Here is a 12,879-nt window from a genome sequence, read left to right as displayed (position 1 = left end):
AGAAATTTGGTATGAGCTGTTTCTCTTTCCCAGGCTACTTGAGGAGGTTCTCTTATTTGGTCTCAAATGGGTTTATAATATCTTCCTAACATGTAAAAAGCTGATGATCTCTGTGCAGATGAGGAGGTAAGACTGAGAAGAGCATGTCATTTACCCTGATGTTACATGGTGGTATAAGTGGAATCATATCTTGCTAGGACCTGAAAACTGAGGTGTCTGACTACTGACAAGATTAGTCTGTAACATGGGTCTGTTTAGAGGGAAGGTTAGAGATTACAAAACACTATAAGATACAGAAAGTTATAAAACTTACTTTTTGATGGAGAAGAGAAATTAACTCTTTATCTTTATCTCTTTAGAACATGATTTCAATTTAGTGTCACAGATAGTCGGAGGCAGTGTTTTAAGTGTGATAGTTCCTCTCTTTCTACACCTGAGTCCCCTGGCATCCACAGGAATATTCAAAGGAGCAAGACTGTCTCTGTTCCCAAAAAGCTTACATATGGTTAAAGAATAGAATCTACACAAGTAAAAGAGGAGTGAGAGATTGAATTCCTAAAGGACTGGGATAGACTTCTTTAGGACCTAGCATTTGAAGCAAACTTTGAAGGAGTTGGAGAGGGAGGGTTGGTATCAACCATAGCCAGGAATATTTAGGAAATGTATTCATCATCTAATGAATCATGGTATTACAGCTGAGGGCCGCATCTAATGCTCTTTGTATACACACTACCTGTTGAAGTGGCAGCTTCCAACCCACTTGAGCACGAGTTTCCAAGTTAGACCTACTTGAATTCAGATCCTGGCTGTACCACTGTTAGCTGTGTGACCTTGAACAAGTTGCTTTATAATTTCACCATCTGCGGGGCGCCTGGGTGGCTCAGTTGGTTAAGCAACTGCCTTCGGCTCAGGTCATGATCCTGGAGTCCCGGGATCGAGTCCCGCATCAGGCTCCCTGCTCAGCAGGGAGTCTGCTTCTCCCTCTGACCCTCCTCCCTCTCATGCTCTCTGTCTCTCATTCTCTCTCTCGCAAATAAATAAAATCTTAAAAAAAAAAAAAAAAAAAAAAATTTAAAAAATAATTTCACCATCTGCAACAAGACAAAGTAGTACTAACTTGTCAATTGTGAAGAATAAATGAGATAAATCATGTAAGATATGTGATACAATGCCTGTTCATAGCTATGATGGGAAAAGAATTAAAATGAAGTAACTCTTATAGTGTGATTTGTGCCAGTGAAGTTGAGAACATTATAATGGTTCTCTTTCCTGAAATTTAAAAAAAAAAAAATCAGGAAGCTCTGGATAAGTAATAAAACTACCATCTGGTTTTATGTATCTGTTTTTCTAGGGAGGTTATCTGTCCTTAGAAGCAAGTCAAAACTCTGTCCTAAAAAAGAATGCAGTATGTATTGATTCAAATGTAATATAATCTCTATATCCCCTGCTAAATGTAGCTATTGAAGGAACATTGAGCAAAGCCTTGGGTAAAGGAAAATATCTTTTAGAAATAAAGAGCTTCTTGAGTTAGTTTACTTGAGAAGCTCTGAGTATTTCCCAGGTAGGTCTCCCTTCTTTCAAATCCCCAGCCTCATCCTGGGCCTGCTTTCCTACTAAGAAATGCCTCTGCCTGGACTCTTGAACAAATACGTTCCAGGGCAGTGTCATTAGCCAAGCTGATATGGGAATTAAACAAACAGGGTGAATCAGCATGAATTCATGAAGGTTGGCAACAAGTCAATTTCTTTCTCTACTTCTCCACTTGTTTTTTCAGTGTACCTGATTACTAGTGACCAGTATGTCCTGATAACAGAGAACAGCAAGCATATCAAAGCAAGAGGTTGTTTGTCTACTGACCTGCTCCTTGATAACAAGAAGGAGTTTTTGTTGATTTGGATATGCATACTGTAAGGCAGCAAAACAGAGGATGGCAATTATAGGTGTAGGTACTGGGGATGATTTTTTTTTATCACTGTGGCACAATGCCACAGGGGTATTTAAAAAAGGATTAGAACAAAACATTTTTCCCTCTGAATTGCACAAATTTGAAAGGAATGTTTGTCTTCTGACCTAAAAAAAGAGTTAACTGGCATGTGGACATTTTATTGTCCAATTATATATATTAATTTGAAATTGTACACATAGTCTCATTCCTTTTGTCGTATTCTCTCCTCAAATACTGGATTTTATACTTGCCCATTCTTAGATCTTACATATCTGATTAATATCACTCTAGTAGGATATTACCTTGCTCAGCTTAAACAGCTGATTTACTTGTCATTATATGAAATTTGTAAAGTATAAGAAAGTTTCATCTATTTTATTTACTTAAGATTTATTTATTTTTAGAGAGAGCGTATTTGCACATGAGGGGCAGAGGGAGAGGGAGAGGGAGAATCTCCAGCAGACTCCCTGCTGAGCACAGAGCCCGACATGGGGCTTGAGCTCACAACCCTGAGATCATGACCTGAGCTGAAATCAAGAGTAGGGTGCTCAACCAACTGAGCCACCCAGGTGCCCCAATCTCTATTTTAATTAAGTTCAGAAATAGGAACTTTTTTTTCCCTATGAATGAGATTAGTAAGAAAAATTAAGGCAGGCAATAGAGTTTAGTTTTTCAACTAAAAATATTTGGGACTTCAATTTAAATTGGTGGGGGTACCAAAGGTAATGGATTGAAGAAGATAGTTGGATTTTCTTAATGTCTTAAAAATAGCCAACTAAGCCGCTACACAGGAAAAGAGATTGAAAGGGTATTTTAAAAAATATATTCCCAATTGAAAAAATTTAGTATACAAAGTAAAAAGCTATTCCTAAAATAGTGAATTGCTGCTGTATCTAGAAATAAAACTCTAGGACATCCCTTTCCTCCTCTAGATGTGCACCCTTTCTGATGGCTACTCCGGGCTACATTGGTAGGGGAAAGCTTTTCCAGGACTGTCAGCTAATGGTACAGAAATAATTGACATTTAGTGTCTGCCTACATTTTCCTTTTGAAAGCCCATAGGAGGTTTTCAAATACTTGTTGAGTAAGTAAATGCAAGAAAGAATGAATGAGTGAATGAGAACCTTGCTTGATTGCTATGTTAGCCTAACTCTGAGTCTTATTTATTACAAGTTTTATGACTGTTAGGAAGTTACTTTACCCATGTCTTTCCTTGTCTATAAAGTGGAGTTAATAACACGTACCACATAAAGTACTTATTAAATGTTTATTGAATATCTGAATTAATCACTAGATTCAGTTCAGCTGTACTGACTGAGTCCAGTTTTCTGGAGCCTGGGGATTTGCCCTTTTAACAAATCTGTTGATAATTCTTATGCATCCAAAGTTTGAAAACAACTCATTTAAACTGTACTGTTTATTGGGCAGGGCACTATGATAGATGCCCAAGGCAGTACTAAAAGCAATCAGACTGCCTCTGTTTTCAATAAATTTACATATAGTTAAAGGATAGACATAATATAAACAAGCACAGAGGAAGGAGAGATTAATTCTCTGAAAGGATTGGTGAAACTTATGATCTAGCATTTGTAAGAATTAAGTAAGATGGTAAAGAATGCCTGGATCAATATGTGTCATATGGTAAATGCAGAACGATTGGTATTGTTATTTCCACATATGCTTTGTCTCTATCCTCCAGTTCTTCCTAATCTGTAAGGACTGGGTCTGTATTACCAATAGATCTTCTCCAGCCAATTTGTAAATGACCTTGGATGACTATACTAACTTTTCTGGAAGATTTTGATGATTTTTTACTGTTTTATTCTGGTGACAGAGTTGTGACAGGTGTTTTCTTTCTCTTTTAGCTTTCTCATTTTCATGTTATGACTATGTAAAAGTTTTCATGAAAATGAAATTTAATTGCACTCACATTGTACCTTGCTGTATATCCTGAGACTCAACATATGATTTCAGGAAATTCACTTTCTAAACTGTAGAAAAGAAATCCATTTAGTCAATTCTCATTTAGTCAGGTTTTTCTGGCTTGTGGATTATTCACATTCTTTGCCTCTGCACTTACAGGTTTCCTTTTATCTGTGTCTTTGCTCGTTAGGCATGAATAGAGAAAGAGAAGGCAGCAGATCTGGTAAAAAGATTTAGTATGTGAACTGAGAGAACTGATGGCTAAAATAAGGCTCAGTTAGAGAATTCTGTTGATATTAGAGAGGGTGTCACAGTTCTCACTTGATAGCAGAGGTGTTACCTAATGATCCTGGCATGCTTAGGATATCGATCAGAGATTTTGACCTTTGATCCTGCTACTAACTTACTGTGTAACTTGAGCAAACCAGTCAGTCTATTCTTGTAATAGGGAAAATACCTCCATGATTCTGGATTCATGGTCCAAATGAATGTCAATAAAAGGAATTTAAAGAATTCATTGAATGTGAACACAATATTCTAGATATTAAACAAGAAACCTCAAAAAAATGTACCTTATCTCTTAAGATATTACATGAGATGAAACTGGAAATGGGTTTTTTTTTCTGGACCTTTTCAGAATTCATATACCAGTAGCACTAGAAACTACGTAAAATATTTTACAATTAATGATTTTGTACTGCTTGTAAAACTTAAAGGACAATTTTCATACCGATTTAATTGAGAGACTTGCCCAAAGTTAATCAGCTAAATAATGCTGAAATGGGAACTAAAATAGTTTTTCTGATTTCCTGTCCACCAAAATGACATGCGCTAACCAAGAAGTGAACATTTTTGTTCTATTTATGAAAGTCTGATCTATTTATACTCTGTTGTTATCATGTGTTTAATTTTTGTTTTTAAACCAAATGGGGCAGATGATATGTTGTTAAAGCAAAACCAAAGATTTAGGACTAAGCAGGAATCTTCTGAATCATAGGGAGGAATTCTCGATCCAAAATATTGTGGAAGTTTGTAACATGAGCTATAACAGTATTAGTGACTTATCACTAGTTTAAAACCATATAAAGCTGTTATGTTATTAGCTCTTATATTGTTATCAAATGAAATTGGCTCTATCTTTTAGAGGTCAATCTTGACTTCAAAGAAGGTTAAAAAAAAAAGTCTAAAATCCTTTGGATTAAAGAATCCAAAAGTTATGGGTTGCCAGAATCAAAAGGGAGGTTTTTAATTCAGCTTCTAAAATACCAAAAGATAAAGCAGATAAAAAATAAAGCTTATGCCCACAGATTTCACAACATACAGTTCAGTGCAAAATTGGGCACCAGAAAAGCAGATGTTCTCTTCAAGTCTCCTATACTATTGTAAGGTCCGTGAGTATGGAAGGGCCGATTGTATGATAGGTACTCAATAAATATTTGCTGAATGAATGAATGAATGATATGTAAATGCAAATGCATCTGCTTCTCTGTTAGCTGTTTTTTCTGTCAGAAGACTTGATCTTTTATCATTTGAATTCCACAAAAAACATCTTAACCAAGTCATGTCTTTGGGCCAATCTGTTTCCAGGCTTGTTTGTGTTTTTCACATTCTTTTTTTGGCCTGCAATAATATTCTGTGACCTCGTTCATGAATTCCAGTAGGTCATTCAGTTGGGACCCAAGGAAGTCAGTAAATTAAGCTTGATTTGGAATGGAATACATAGGGTGTGTGGTTTGGATTGGAATCAAATTCGCTCTGGCTAATCTTATTTTGGTTTAATCTATGTGGGAAAGAATAGAAATAGAGGAAAAACAAATAAACAAAAAAAAGGGGAAGCTATTCTTGTATGATGGTAAGCAGTTTCTGTAAGGAATAGTTCTGAGGGCAAAAACCTAAATTATTTTTATTGGAAGTTTGGGGACAAGACTGAGCAAAGGAAAGATCAGCGTCTCCAGTCATCGTAGTTGGTGTTTACTTTTTCAGCTTTCCCAAACCACAGTCTCTAGGCTTTTAACATGTGGATGCTCCATAGACAAGGCTCTTGCTTCTTCATCTTCTCCAGGACTCTGGAAATAGATAAGCCCAATCTTTGGGGAACCTCAGCAATCAGGGAGGCAGAAAAAGTTTCTGAAACTGAGTTTACAGTCAGATTATCTAGACTCTTGAGCTTCTTATATAGGCCTAAGGAGAAGAAATGTGGAGAAAGTGCAGTAAGTTCCTGCACTAATAATGAATTTCTTTAAGCTGATTTTTTGCCCCTTCCACTATTTCCAACTTGCAATGTATTGAACCCTGAAGACTTAACATTGGTGCTCAGAGGAGAAGAAATCCCCTCTGTGAACTGACTGAGAGCATTTGAATAAAAGAGAAACTTTTTCAAAGCTGCCTGGGAAGGAGGAGGCTGGGAAGGAGCTAGTGAAGCCATCAGAGTGAGAGCCCTTTAGTTTGGAGTTCTGACTGGGGTGGGGGGAGTCATGAGTGGAGTTGTTCTTTGAAGAGAATTTCATGTGGTACCTACTAAGTTCTGACAAAGGAAGAGAGTCAGGACTTAGCATTCAGGAGTTTCTTGAATGTAATATTTGTTCCTGACAATTGAATTTTCCCTCCTACAGAAGTCAGTATTTTGCTCATTTAACAAATTAAGTTTTCATTTAAAAAAGGGGAGGAGTCATCACATTATTTCTAATTTCTCAGTTTGACCTGTGTGTTAAAGGTATGAATTAAGGACCTGAAACATACGAAATTTTTCCAGGTGCTACAGAGTTCTAAGTACCACGCCTCCTACTTAGTTGCCTGATAACTGGTGCAGGCTTCACTTGCCTGAATAGAGGGGAATAATAATGGGTGACTCGACCAAAGGTACTTGTATACAGTTCTTTTCAGCATTCAGATTCATGATTCCAAAGCAGTAATAAATTTTGGCTTTGGTTAATTTTCCAGGAGCAAATCTAATTAGTGGCAGTCTTTTAAAAGTATAAATGACCTTTGGCTGCTTTGGGAAGAACTTAAATATTTAAAAAAATTTATTAGGCAGTATTTCCTACATATAAAATTATACATAAATATACAATTATACACACATATAATTCATATTATACACTATAGATAGAGGTTTGAAAAATAAGATCCAATTACATACAGGTCAGCTCAAGAGATCATATGTTCTGTACTTGCTTACTTTGAGTAGATGCTGTTTGGACAGAGAAGGATACCATCATTTCATTCTCTGTTTTAGAAAAAAATGGTTACCATTATATTTGTTCAGTTCTGATTCTCTCTGATAATTGGGTTTTTTCTTTTTGCAAATGGCATCTTAAAAATGTAAATTTACTGGGTGAGACATTATTGAGTATGTTTCACTTAAAATAGTTGTTGGTAATAGGAAAATGGCTAGATTAAATAAGCCACAGTCTAATAAATGAACTTTTTAAAGGGTTTACAAAAATATGGACATATGAAGATGCCTTAAATCTTTTTTGAAACGAGATATATGAATAAATAAGGTTCGAAAGTGCTTACCTTATTAAAGTTTAAAAAGGAGGATATAAAGTTGCATATTCTAGTATAATCACAACTACTGAGATAGTTGGAAGAAGAATTAAACATTTGTATCTCTGGGTGATAGAATTCTTTCTTCTTTTTAGTTATATTTCCCAAACTTTATTGAGCATATTTGTTCTTAACAACGGAGAAGTCTCTTTTATTTTTCTAAAAAATAACTTGATTGTTGCTGCAGTTTCCAGGATGCCCAAGCTGATTCCAGTTGCATTTCTAGTGCGCTTCTGCCACCTTGTGCTTTCGGAAACCCATTACAGTGATCCGCGAAGAAAGAAAATTACTTGGGAAGATTGTTGTTTCTGTGGAGGTAAATTTTCTTAGGATAGGAAGAGGGTGAGAGGGAAACATTTCAAATACATGGAAGATAATTGGGTGTGGGTGTGAGAGAGAGAGAGAGAGAGAAAGGGAGAGAGAGAAATCTTTCCGGAAGTTTAGGGGCTTGTTTAGGTTACATCAGTGTTAAAATTACATTTTATCACTAGAAATTGCAACCTGGGAAAGGAGAAGAGTAAAGACCTTGGTTTTAGTGCTGATAACAATAAGCTCCTTAAGTAAGGCTTTAAGACATTTTGTGATACTTTCTATTCTTGCCTGTTCTTTAAATGTGTTCCTTTCTGCATAAAAACCTAATCAGACACTTGTGCCTAGAAAGCTCTAGGTGGCTTGTTAAATGTGTTTCTTTATATTAAATTGCCTGCTGTGTTTACATGACCTGTTTTTCTCTCTCCACATTATCATTCCAGACAGCATTCCATTTGTTCAGTGCCTCAAACTATTTATATGGTCTGCTGCCTGGGAGTTATGCTGAACTGCTAGAAAGGAGAGCCTTTACCTGGAACTTTGGCCTTTCCGTTTGGGTGTAAACAAGCCCTGTTTCATTACTTGTCTGAGGAGCTCTCAGACTTTCTTTTTAAGAATTAATTTAAATATATTTGATTTTGAAGTCGTACTTAAGGAGCCATGGATGCAAATGACTTATGTTTGTCATCTGGGCAAATACCTATTTCTAGGTTGTTAGTGGAATAGTCTTTCCTAGCTTGCTAAAATACTGACAGCACCATGCCTAAGACTTACTTACTACTCTTCAACGTCATGCTCGCATTGAAGAATTATGATGGAAACTTTAACCACAGAGTTACCATCTCAGAGGGCTTGAATGGTACAGAACCACATTTATTGGGCACCCACTACAGGACAGACCTGGTAGAAAGCTTCTTTTTACATTTGTAGTCACAACCCTCAGTAAAAACTATGAGATAGGTAGTATCTTCCAAATTTCACATTTGAAGAAAACAGATCAGAAATGGAATGTACTCAAGGTCACATAGTTTGAAAATGGCAGAGTACGAATTTGAAATCCAAGTGTTTCTGACTCTCAATTTCATACTCTATGAAGAGTAGACTAGTTTTCCACTGGAAATGGTGAGGATCTTTATGGTCATGGTGGTCTGAAAAGAGAAGCCAAGTCTAGAGGGGGTTGAATATAAAGTTTAGACCAAAAGCGGGGATAGGGCCGGCTGTCAGCCTCAGCGCTACCTCCTTACGAAACTATTATCTTCTTGCTCCTGGGGGAGTCCAGTGCTGTTAGGGTTGGCAGGGCATTACAGAGAGTTTGGATAAACTTCCCCAGTACCTTCCAGTTTTCCCTATTTGGTCAGTTCTGACTTGTATTAGTGCTGTAACCTAATTAATCCCCCAGCCACTAGCCTTGCTTCACTTCCAATCTGTTTTTCACACTGCACTTGGAAGCACCCTTCCGAAGAGCAGAGCAGATCTGTTGCTCCTGAGCTTTAACTCTTGCAAGGGTTTTCCCTTATAATCAGGACAAAGCCCAAAGTCTTTAGCATAGCCTGTCAGCCCCTTCTAGCCCTAGGCTCCGTTCTCTCCTCGGCCCACTGCCAGTCCTGCTTTGGCTTAGCAGAACTTTCTGCACCCTCCCCCCCTCCCTCCCCAGTACCATGTGCTCTCTTCCCTCAGCACGGGGCATGCTTTGCTCTCTCTTCAGCATTGATCATTCCTCCTTCTTTGTCTCTCTTACTCCTACTTGTCTTTCGTGGTCTCTGTTTGAGAGCCGCCTCTTTCAGAAAGCCTTTTTGGACTCCTCCAGCTCCACTCCAAATATGTCAAACAGCACTCTGTTCTAAAGAGGTACTTGTCACATGGCATTATAATTACATCATTTTACTGAGATACAATTTACATACCATAAAATTCACCCTTTTAAAGCATACAATTCAGTGGTTTTTGTATTTATAGGGTTATGCACCCATCACCACTGTATAATTTCAGAACATTTTCATCATCCCCCAAAGAAATCACACACCTATTCATAGTCACTCCCCAATCCCCCCTTCTCCCATCCACTGACAACTACTAATCTAATTTCTACCTCTATGTATTTGCCTGTTCTAGGCATTTCATATAATTGGAATCATACAATATTTGTCTTTTTGTGTCTGGCTTCTTTAAGCATAATGTAAGGTTCATTTTGTCGTACATGTCAGTACTCCATTCCTTTTTATGGCTGAATCATATTCCATGGTATGAATATACTACCTTTTGCTCATCCAGCCATTAATTTATTAGTTTATGGACGTTTGGGTCATTTTCTCTTTTTGGCTATTATGAATAATGCTTCTTAGGAACATTTGTGTACAAGTTTTTGTGTGATCATATGTTTCTAATTCTCTTGGATATGTACCTAAAGATGGAATTGAAGGGTCATGTGGTAACTGTTTTCTACACCATTTCTATACCATTTTATATTCCCACAACAGTCTGTGAGGGTTCTAATTTTTCCACCTCCTTGCCAACACTTGTTATGTACTGTTTTTTGTGTCATTTTAAAATGATAGTTACCCTAGTGGATGTGAAGTTATAATTGCCTTTAACTGGCTTGTTTCCCTCATGACTCTAGACTCTGAAGGCAAAGACTGCTAGATCTTGTTCATTATTGTACTCCAGTGGCTAATACATTGGACAGGTGCTCAGTTAATATCTTCAAAATGGGTGAGAAGGCCCAAATATTTCCTATCTGCTTTGCTTCTATAAATCCAGGAAATATAGAGGCCTGAGCGGGAAGAGATGTTCTGGCTGCCAGTTTACACACTACTTACCTGAGTGCCATAGGAGTTTAATAAGCACACTAGATTTTAATAACCACACTAAGTAGATGGCTCCATGGCTTTAATAGTCTTACCTGAGAAGTTCCCTGCATGGAAAACGGCATGAGTTCTCATTTAACCAGCTCAGAATAGGGAAGAACATACTCAACTCTGCTGGCATTTTAATCTGTGATTCCAGGGAGTCTCTATTCCAAACATATTTTCTGAGGGCATGTGAATCAGGAAGCCATTCATTCTGAGTGAAAGTGTAGAAGAAAAAAAGCAAAGCAAAAGTTTTTTCCTGGAAAAAGACGGGCCACATTGATTATACATTCAGAATAATACAGACTAAAGCCAAGTTGTTTTCTAAAGCAACTCTATTTAGCCAGTTACGGCTGGAATCTCCTCTGTTTATCCTTTCCTACCTGTTTTTGTTTGTCCCAGTGTGCCAAAATCTTGGAGTTGTAAAGAAGCTGGAAGCAAAGAGGTGCTTGTTCCCTGATTTCCTGGGGCACAGTCCTGTAAAGCGGGTGCCTGTAAAAGAAAAGGCCTTGATGCCTTCTTGATAATGTTCCCGGGGTTGTGCGTAGGTGGATGAAGGCCACAGGTGCCATCCCCAAAACTCCACCCTTTGTCAACATTCCACCTAGTCAGGTTTTACTCAGGAGTTATCTTCCATAGCATTTTCTTCTATTTTGTTTTTCTGTACTTTTTCCTCTCCTCACCTGCTGTGAAACACAGTGTTGGCCCAACTCTGGAAGCCTTCTATTGAAACATAATCTTTAAACCTTGGGACTAATTTTCAGCTCCATCTTCCCCTCAGTAAATGTGGATTTGCTGAGTTACAATCCCCACCTGACTAATTTCTATACACTTTTCCTCTCTTTTATTATTCCCCTCAAAAAAGTATAGCACGTACTCATGATCCTTTGAGAAGAGATGGTAGGAAAGAAGGGAAACCTGTGGGAAAGTCTTAGGTAAATAGTACTGACCTGTGTAAAGAGTGTTAATGTTATTATATAGCAGGGAAAATACAAAAGATAGAAAAAATAACATGGCAGTCTTTGTCTAAATATGGCCCACTTGAATTCTGGATGGTATTTCAGCACTGTAGGAAAATTCCAGCAATCTCTCTGGCTGCAGATGTTTCCCTTACCTTATCTGCCTCTGCTGATAAACTGAGGATGAGCTTGATGCCCGCAGACACCAGTTGTTCGAAGGGGTGCGGCACCAGTGTTGGGGCAGCAATATCCATGCCACGTTTTGTCCTTTACCTGATGATTTATAATTGCACCCAGGTTTTCGGTCAGTAGGTTAGTTTGCATGGCTTCTTAAAATACTAATTTCAGAAAAATCAGGTGCTAGTCTGCCCCCATGCAAGGGTGCAAAGTCTGCCTAGGAACACTAGTTGAACTCACAAGAAGGGGAATAATGCCAAAAAAAGCCCAAAACTTCTAGCAACTTTGCTTTCTTTGGCATACTTAACTAGGACCAAATTTACTGGGCCCACTTTACACTCTCAGTGCCTCTGGTGGAGAGAAACATGTGGCTCTTGGTCCCTGTGTTTGCACACATGACTAATCTCCTAATAGCTTTTGACCAGTTGGGCAACCCTGCTTTTGAGCAAGCCAAACACTTGCAACTTGAATATGGAAACAAAACAGAATCTTGTACAAACAGGTTGTGCTGGATTATTTAACTCTTCATTTCTTTGAAAAGTTCCTTTTGCTCTTGAGGATAGCATATGGGAGAAATTCCAAAACTCAGGAAGAAATTTAGAAGGACAGAAATTCAAGTTGAAGCCCTAGATTCTGAACTGTGCTATGAATTTGGGCAAGATTGTTATAGATATACCAGAAACTTTGGCCTGGGCAATTCATACTAGCTGGGATGTGCATCTGGATGTATCCACCCTGAGGTTTTTTATTTACAATGGGAATTGAAGGAAAAGTTCTGAAACATCCTGTCACAGGATGTGCAGATGGGCCTGCCTCAAATACTGAAGCCAGAGGAACACAGGAGAGTTTCCATGATTAATGATGACACTGCCCTCTAGTGGCCTGTCTGTGACTTAAATGAATAAACTGCAGATGTACCCCAGTTCTTCAGAAAAATTTACCCAAATAAATTCCCAGATTGTGTGTGGGAAAGAAAAAGGGAGGGAAGGAGGGCGAGAAAAAGAAAGAACGGGGAGAGGATTCTTGCCAGTGTAGCTCATCTCAGTGTATAAAGACTGGGCTTTCTGAACAGGGCTTCTGAGATCCAGTTAGGACCTCAGTGAGAACATTTTTTTTCCCAGGGTTCCAGCAAGTGATAACTAGTTAAACTCTTTATTAAGGATTTGCACTA

The sequence above is a fragment of the Leptonychotes weddellii genome, chromosome 5, assembly GCF_054177405.1.
Source record: "Leptonychotes weddellii isolate Sample4059 chromosome 5, ASM5417740v2, whole genome shotgun sequence".
Classification (NCBI taxonomy): Eukaryota; Metazoa; Chordata; class Mammalia; order Carnivora; family Phocidae; genus Leptonychotes; species Leptonychotes weddellii.
This window is presented reverse-complemented; position numbering follows the sequence as displayed.